Raw genomic sequence first — 8,597 nt, 5'->3', positions numbered from 1 at the left:
TCTTCCGTTCGTTCGTCGCCAGTGAAGTAGACCCAGAGACAGGGTTTTGAGCAATCGGTACTTTTATTCAGCTCAGAGAACAAGTGACAGCTCAGCAAGGTAAAGTGACAATTCAGCGAGTACCGACTGGCTCTGCAGGGAGAAACCGCTTCTTTTATACTTTTGCGGTTCCCGCCAAAGCTAGAGCCGGCCGCGTCTGAGCCAATCAGGAGCGACTTCCTGCTTGGGCTCAGACAGCGCTGGAAAAGAGGAACAAACTATTTACAGCGTTACAAGGTAGCCATTCCAGGATACAACAAAGGGCTTTATAGGTGATAACCAACACTTTGAATTGTGACCGGAAACTGATCAGCAACCAATGCAGACTGCGGAGTGTGGGTGTAACATGAGCATACCTAGGGAAGCCCATGATTGCTCTCGCAGCTGCATTCTGCTTTAATTGCAGTTATAGACTAACTACAAAAGATCACCTTTGATAGAGTCTACATTTCTAGTCCCTAAAGCCAAAAGCTTGGAATCTGAGTTCTTTCTTCTATCTTTTTGCTCTGATGGACCACTAGCAACTCATTGACATGAGATAAAAAAAGATAAATAAAGTTGCCCTTACATTTTCAAGAGCAACTTTAGATGCATCAAACTTTTCATAGCAAATGTCGTTTGGCGGGGCCCAGGGGAACAGCCTTCTCCGTGGCGTCCCTGGCCCTCTGGAACCAACTCCCCCCGGAGATTAGAATTGCCCCCACCTTAGTTGCCTTTCGTAAACTCCTTAAAACCCACCCCTGTCGTCAAGCGTGGGGGAACTGAGACATCTCCCCCTGCCTATGTAGTTCTAGTGCATGATATGACTGTATGTATGTTTTTTATATTGGGGTTCCTTGCTTTTAGATTTTTAAATGTATAATTGTTATCTTAGATTTTATTTATTAGATTTGTCAATATATATTGTTTTTGTCACTGTTGTGAGCCGCCCCAAGTCTGCGGAGAGGGGTGGCATACAAATCTAATAAATAATAATAATAATAATAATAATAATAATAATAATAATAATAATAATAATATTTCCCTGCATTATTGTCTGGCCCACAAAAGTGAGCCCCCTATAATTGGTTTTAGGTAAAACTGTAAGTATTAGATGTTTTTTTTTGAGAGCACATCCAATCTCATTTGTACCAATTCTGAATTTGTTCTGATTTAATCATTTGAGACTAGTGTAGTGGGAATGGCGGAAAGAATGCAGACTCATCATGTCATAAACAGTAATGTGAAAAAGAAGAAATCCACAGAAATCCTTGTCAGCCGAGTGTCCTTGACCATGTTTATCATGTATGTAGATTTTACAATAAAACCTCGGGCTCCAGAAAGAGGACGAGTGGGGGTGTAAGGCAGCCAGGGAGGAAGGGAGAGTAAAGGAGGGACAGAGAAGTAAATGCAGAGAAGTAATTTTATTCAACCCTTCTAAACAAACAATGACTTTCTAGGAACTCTACATTTTATTTTCCATCTCACCAAATTCAAAGGCAATCCCATCTTTGGGACTTTATAGGTGTTGAAATCACTGACATGGAGACATGATTCCTGGAACAATGCTTTGCCCTTTTTTGGTCTCTCTGAGTGAGCAGCTTCTGATGAGACGCTCTGATTTTCTTGGATTTGCAGTTTAATTTTTTATAACAAAATTCTTGTGTATGTAATCGCAATGATTGACTTGGTCCAAAGATAGCTAACTAGTAACAGGTTAATATACAGCATACAGAAAGTTCATACTAAACAAGCAGGTGAGCCCGTAATTGCTAATTAAACTTCTGCTTTTAGCTAGAACAATAGAAGAACTGAATAAGCAAGTAACCTTTACACTGGTCTGGAGGACAGAAGGGAAAGGGAGAACATGGTCATTTTCTTTTCATTTATTCATTTATTTGATTTGTATGCCGTCCCTCTCCGGAGACTCAGAGCGGCGATCAAAACATTTAAATATGTTAAAGGGTTAAATAAGGTTCAAGAGGGAAGTGTTTTTAATAGGAAAGTGAACACAAGATCAAGGGAGCACAATCTGAGGTTAGTTGGGGGAAAGATCAGAAGCAATGTGAGAAAATGTTATTTTACTGAAAGAGTAGTAGATGTTTGGAACGTAGGTTATTAGGCATAAGTAGAATGTAGTAATAGAAAGGATAATAAGACAGTAGGACAGAGACATTAGGCACAAAAGTGCACTTATACACGCCCCTTACAGACCTCTTAGAAAAGGGGAGAGGTCAATTATAGATAATGTAAGGTTGAAGATTTTGGGGTTGGGGGAAGCAACAACAGAGTCAGGTAATGAGTTCCAGGTGGTGACCACTCTATTGCTGAAATCGTATTTTCTGCAGTCAAGTTTGGAGCGATTTACATTCAGTTTGTATCTATTACATGCTCTTGTGTTGTTGTTGTTGTTGTTAAAGGTGAAGTAGTCACTGACAGGGAGTAGATTATGATGTATGATTTTATGAACAACAGTTAAATCAGTTCGGAGATGACATAGTTGTAAATTTTCTAGATTTAGTATTTGAAGTCTGGAGGAGTAGGGTAATTTGTTACGTGAGGTGGAGTGAAGGACTCTTCTTGTGAAGTATTTCTGGACTCCTTCAATTGTATTAATATCTGATATACAGTGTGGATTCCACACAGGTGAGCTATATTCTAGAATAGGTCTGACGAATGTTTTGTATGCTCTGGTTAATAAATCAGTGTTTCTAGAGAAGAAGCTACGTCATCAGCAAAGAGAACACAATTGCTTGTAATATTGTCACAGAGATCGTTTATGTAGAGTATAAAGAGAGTAGGTCCTAAAACACTGCCTTGTGGGACGCCACTGTTAACTGGAGAAGGATTAGATATGGCATTACTGATTTTGACCACTTGTTGTCTGTTGGACAGGAACGCTGAAATCCAATCATGCAGAGGTCCAGAGATGCCAGAGGATTTTAGTTTCAGAAGACATTTGTCATGAACTACTGAGTCAAAGGCTTTGCAAAAGTCTATATAGATTGCATCTATTGATCTACCCTGATCAAGTTGGGTAATTCATATGTTTTTACAGTGTAAGAGTTGCAGATTGCAGGATTTTTTTTTTTCCTGAAACCGAATTGTTTGTTGGAAAGTAGGTTATTAGTTTCAAGATGAAGTGTAATGGATTGGTTTATGATGGATTAACTAATACGCAAAAAGAAAAAGAAAAAAAAAGTTAACGATTTCCAGGAGTGATTAAGAAAGGTAGAATATGCACTGTGTGTCCTTTTGAAGGTGCTGGCTGCGGTTTGGGCAAGACTGTGATCTCTTGGTTCCCTGAGTTCTAAATCTGATGGTCTCCTTGTGAGGACCTGCTGTCTGGAGGTTGTGTGGATGGTAACACCTTTCCTGGAGAGGAGTTCTGAGAAGTTGGTTCATTTGCTGGCTTCTTGTTCTGTTGCAATCACTGGTTCTTTTTTAGTGGAGCTGTCTTCAAGATGCCACTGCATTCCTGGCATTTGCCACTTCTCTTCTGGTTCTGGTTCCCAGCACCCCCTCCCCTTCTTCTCAAGGGCATATTTGTACTTCTCTCCTCTCCTCTCCTCTCCTCTCTCTCTCTCTCCCTCTCCCTCCCTCCCTCTCTCAACTTCAGCAAAGGTTATGTGGACGGAAATTTACCACCTACTCGTTTGTTACTACATATAACTTTTAAAATAATAATCTATGTTTTCTAATCATCAAATCTATAAGTCACAAGTTCATCTTTTTTAGCTTCACACAAAAAGTCTCTAAGGAGCAAAGTCTCTATTTTTGATATTACAGAATTTGAAAGAGATATCTAACAAATAAAGTTTTTTTAAAAATCTCACTGTTGTCTTGAACCTCGGCAGTTCAGCACGTTTCATCTTTGTTTACTTTCGTGATGGCTATTATATTTTTTTCCTACTCCTATTTATCTACTGCATTGTTGTTTCCTATATTTAGCTGTCTGGGACATTTGCTAGCAGTACATCTCTCAGTATTATAATCAGAGCTTTTATTGTAATATACAATAATATATATTTATTGTATATATAATGTATATATTTCCTTCGCATAAAATAGAAATTGCTATTTATTATAAAATAGCAGCAGTGCTTATATACTGCTTCACAGTCTTTACAGCCCACTCTAAACAGGTTGCAGAGTCAGCTTATTGCCCTCAATGATATGGGCCCTCATTTTACCAACCTCGAAATGATGGAAGACTAAATTAACCTTTAGCCAGTCAGGATTAAACTCCTGTTAAGGACTGAGTTAGCCAGCAGTACTGCATTCTAACCAATACTGTACCATCCTGGCTCTTAATGCCTACTGTTTTTAAAAAAAATATTTTTATTGATTTTATAATATAAAACAGACTCACAACATATAACAAGTGCACAGTGATTGTGCCCACTACCAGACAATCGTTCGTACCCCACCACCAATCGGGGGTGTTTCTTGTATAAACCATTAACCCAAGAGCAAAATATCGTTTTACATATTATAGAGTGATTCCAATTTGTTTCTTATAGCTTGGTCTTGGATTCTACCCGCCATGTATCGTCTTACCTTGTCCTATCGTCCTATCAGTTGTCGCAAGTCAGTTTCATTGACCAAATTCATCCTTTTGTCCATAATCTCAAAATGAATGTGGTCCACCATGTACCGGTACCAATTTTGCATTGTCCATTTTGTCGCATCCTTCCAACCCAGGACTATTACTGCCTGAGCGCTTTCTATCGCTGCTTGCTTTATTTCTCTAAATTCTCCCATCTCTTAATGCCTCTTAATTTCTTTCAAAAGGAACCAAAGAAGCCTGTAGGTTTAATTTCTCCAGGTAAAGAAGTATTCTCCGGGTAAAAGAAATATATTACATGCAATGTGAAAGAGCTGTGCTTGAGATCTGATACGTCTGCTGACATTTTGGGTACATGGCACTAGGTTTGAAGGATATATAGTCAGATGTTACCCCACTGGTAGCTTTAATTGCCTTGGACGGGAAATGAACACTCGGACACCAAGCTGGGTAAAATGGGTCACTTTATTAAATATTAACAGAAAGACCTGCAGGGGTCGCTGAATGGGGCGGAGTTTCCTGAACACAACATACTTGGGCAACTCAAATAGGCGCTAGCTACTCCATGCCTGGTCAGGGTGAGGCATGCCCCGCCTACTCCCGACCCGAAAGCCACGCCCAGCATGTGGGAGGGCTCGCCTTGCATGACCCGGAACCGGAAATGACGTAGGTGAGCCCCAAGGGCACCCCCTTCACACCTCTCTGTCCATGGAGGAAGCTTGAGTTGTGCAATGGGGGTGCCAATCATCTTACAAAAGATGCCCAAAGGAGAACACACAGTTGCTACTGATACCCTTTCTGCCCCGTTTCTGCCATATAGTGACCAAGAATATAAACATCCAATTGTTGAATCAGAACCTATTTACATACAGATGCACCCCGTAACCACAAATCCTTACCCTCATCCAGGATGGAGTAGGTGAAAAACAATCCGTAGCAAATGCCATAAGACTGCAAAAATTCCTACTCGGCCCCAAAACAGGCGACCTATAAAAACATCCTGGATTGAGCGGAGGGTGGGTGGGTGTCCATTTGGTGGCAAGCTCGGGGGCAAGAGAAGCCAGGGGGGGCAAGCAAGCCCTGATAAAGGGCACACGCCCCGCCCCTCGGCTTTCCCAGAATGCCCGAGCGGCCACTGATTGCTCTGGGGCATTCCCGTGCTATCGCGGGGAACGCCCCCAGCTGATGGGGGAGCCGAGTTGGTTCCCGCCATTGGCAATTTTCGACCGGGCATTATTTCGCCTGGCCTCTCATTTCTAGAGTTACTCAATCACCATAACAACAGCAGTGATGGAGAGCTTTATATAACATTGATAATGGCTGGCTTATGCTATGAAGATGCAATAGTAGGAGTATGGTTCATAGCAGTGAAGGGCTACCAAAATTTTTACCACCACACTGTGGGCGAGGCTTATACAGGACACCCTGCATTTTCTTTCAACATCTTTCAGTGCAAATTGCGTGTTCTGGGATGGAGCTTCATTTTCGCTACCCCACTGGGTTCCCCCCTATCTGGGCAGTAGCTATCTCCTGGTTCATAGGCTGAATTGAAAAAGGACAGGGTCCTATCTGATACAACATTTTGCCCTGCCTCAGATTAGGGGTCAGTCAGTAGTAGGTTCTACTTACCTTTGCCACAAGTTCAGAAATAGGAGTGTGCAGACACTGCAAGTTGTGCATGCACACTTCTCCACACGTGCAGAGTATTTTTTGATGATATCCGGATAGGTGGATGGAGCCTCCCACCGCCGCCACTACCGTTACACCATACCAGGGGGAATCAGTAGCAAACCCCCATGGATAAGGGCTACATTGGGGTCCAGATTAAACAAAAGAGGGGGACCCACATACTTGTCTATGTCTTTGCTAAAAACATCATAGAACTACTTGAAGAGGTCATTGAGGTCATACTGTAACGCTCTCTACATGGGGCTACCTTTGAAAAGTGTTTGGAAACTTCAGATTGTGCAGAATGCAGCTGCGAGAGCAATCATGGGCTTCCCTAGGTATGCCCATGTTACACCAACACTCCGCAGTCTGCATTGATTGCCGATCAGTTTCCGGTCACAATTCAAACTGTTGGTTATGACCTACAAAGCCCTTCATGGCACCGGACCAAAATATCTCCAGGACCGCCTTCTTGTCCGGGTCCCATCGACTAAACAATGTCGTCTGGCAGGACCCAAGGGAAGAGCCTTCTCTGTGGTGGCCCCGACCCTTTGGAACCAGCTGCCCCCAGAGATTAGTATTGCCCCCACCCTCCTTGCCTTTCGTAAACATCTTAAGACCCACCTCTGCCGTCAGGCATGGGGGAACTGAGACATCTCCCCTGGCCTATATATTTTATGCATGGTATGTTTGTGTGTATGTTTTACTTTTAAATAAGGTTCTTTTTAGTTTTTTAATTATTAGATTTGTTACTGTATATTGTTTTTTACTATTGCTGTGAGCCGCCCTGAATCTACGGAGAGGGGCGGCATACAAATCTAATAAATAATAATAATAATAATAATAATAATAATAATAATAATAATAATAATAAACCTCATGGTTGGCAACTGAGATGATGCCGGTCACCCCCAGGCCAAGGGCGTCAAACCAATCCAGGCCCAAGAGGCTTGGAAGGTTGCCACTGACCCTGGTGAGCTGGAGAGGCCCCTTGAAACAGTTGAGCTTCACCAGGAACTGGTGACGGGAATGCGATTTCCTTGGTAGTTGGAGAGTTTCATGTGGGTCTCTTGGAGGAGGCTCTTCTGCAGGCTCGGAAGGGCAAGCTTCAGGTTCTGCCAGGCGACAGTGGAGACTGCCAAGCTGTTGTGAGTGTTCCTTGCCAGCCTCAGGAAGTATCAGACTGTGAGGATGAGGAAATAGAGGTTTTTCCCCCCGGTTATTTGATTTATATACATGTTTGTTTTGCTTTCAACCGCCTTAAATCAATCAATATTACAATATCACAATTAGTACAAATCAAATGGTTCATAATTTATCTTTCAAATGTTATTACTTAAGTAACTTTATCCTTTTTATTTTATATTTAATTCATAACTATATATTAGTTTTGTTCCTTTCTTGTTTCTAACCATTCACAAAATGTATTCCAGTCTTCTTTATTGTTTATTTTAAATGGCAACATATCCATAATTTTGTCACAAAATTGCACAATCCATAATTTTCTTTATTAGTGTATAGTCATCTGGCAGTTCTCTTTGTTTCCAATATTATGCTATTGTAACTCTGGCTGCCGTTAATATATGCAATGTTGTAGAGTACTGTTTTTTCCCATCTTTTGATCAATTATTCCTAACAGAAATGCTTCTGGTTTTTTATTAATTTACAATTTTGTCAGTTCCTTTAACCAATTTTGTATTTTGTTCCAAAATTTCTTAATGTATGTCCACCATATATGAAAATAGGTCCCTGTTTTTTCTTTACATTTCCAGCAATTTGATTTAAGTTTGGGCCATTCGTGCTGGTGGGAAGTGCCACCTATGATACATTTTATACAAGTTTTCCTTGTATGCAGCTGATTTGGTCAGTTTGTAATTTTTATGCCATGTTACATCTCAATTATGGAAATTTATATTATATCCCAGATTTTTATGCCAGCCAAGGATGTTCCCTTTTATGATGTGATCTTGCATCTTATATTTTAACAAGAAGTTGTATATTCTAGATATCATTTTTTAATTTTGTCCTAATATCTGATCCAATTCTGATTTTCTTTTTTGTATTCCTATTTTCTTTTTATCTTCCTCAAATCTTGTTTTTATTTGCATGAATAGCCACCAATCAATCTTTATTCCTTCTTTATCTAGTTGTGTAGTTGTTTTAAGTTCTCTTTCATCTAATATTTCATAATGGCAGACTTTAAAAGGGACTTCATGACTTGGCAACTTCTCTGTACAATCAGCAATTTGCCGTCTGACAGCTAGCCCTTTTATAGAGAGGTGTCAGATGTAACAACCAATAGGAATTAAGCATTAGCCCACTCAAACGCTGGACCTGGATGAAA

This window comes from Erythrolamprus reginae, chromosome 2 (assembly GCF_031021105.1).
Source record: "Erythrolamprus reginae isolate rEryReg1 chromosome 2, rEryReg1.hap1, whole genome shotgun sequence".
Taxonomy (NCBI): Eukaryota; Metazoa; Chordata; class Lepidosauria; order Squamata; family Dipsadidae; genus Erythrolamprus; species Erythrolamprus reginae.
The sequence above is the reverse complement of the archived record's forward strand: the minus strand, read 5'-3'. Positions refer to the sequence as shown.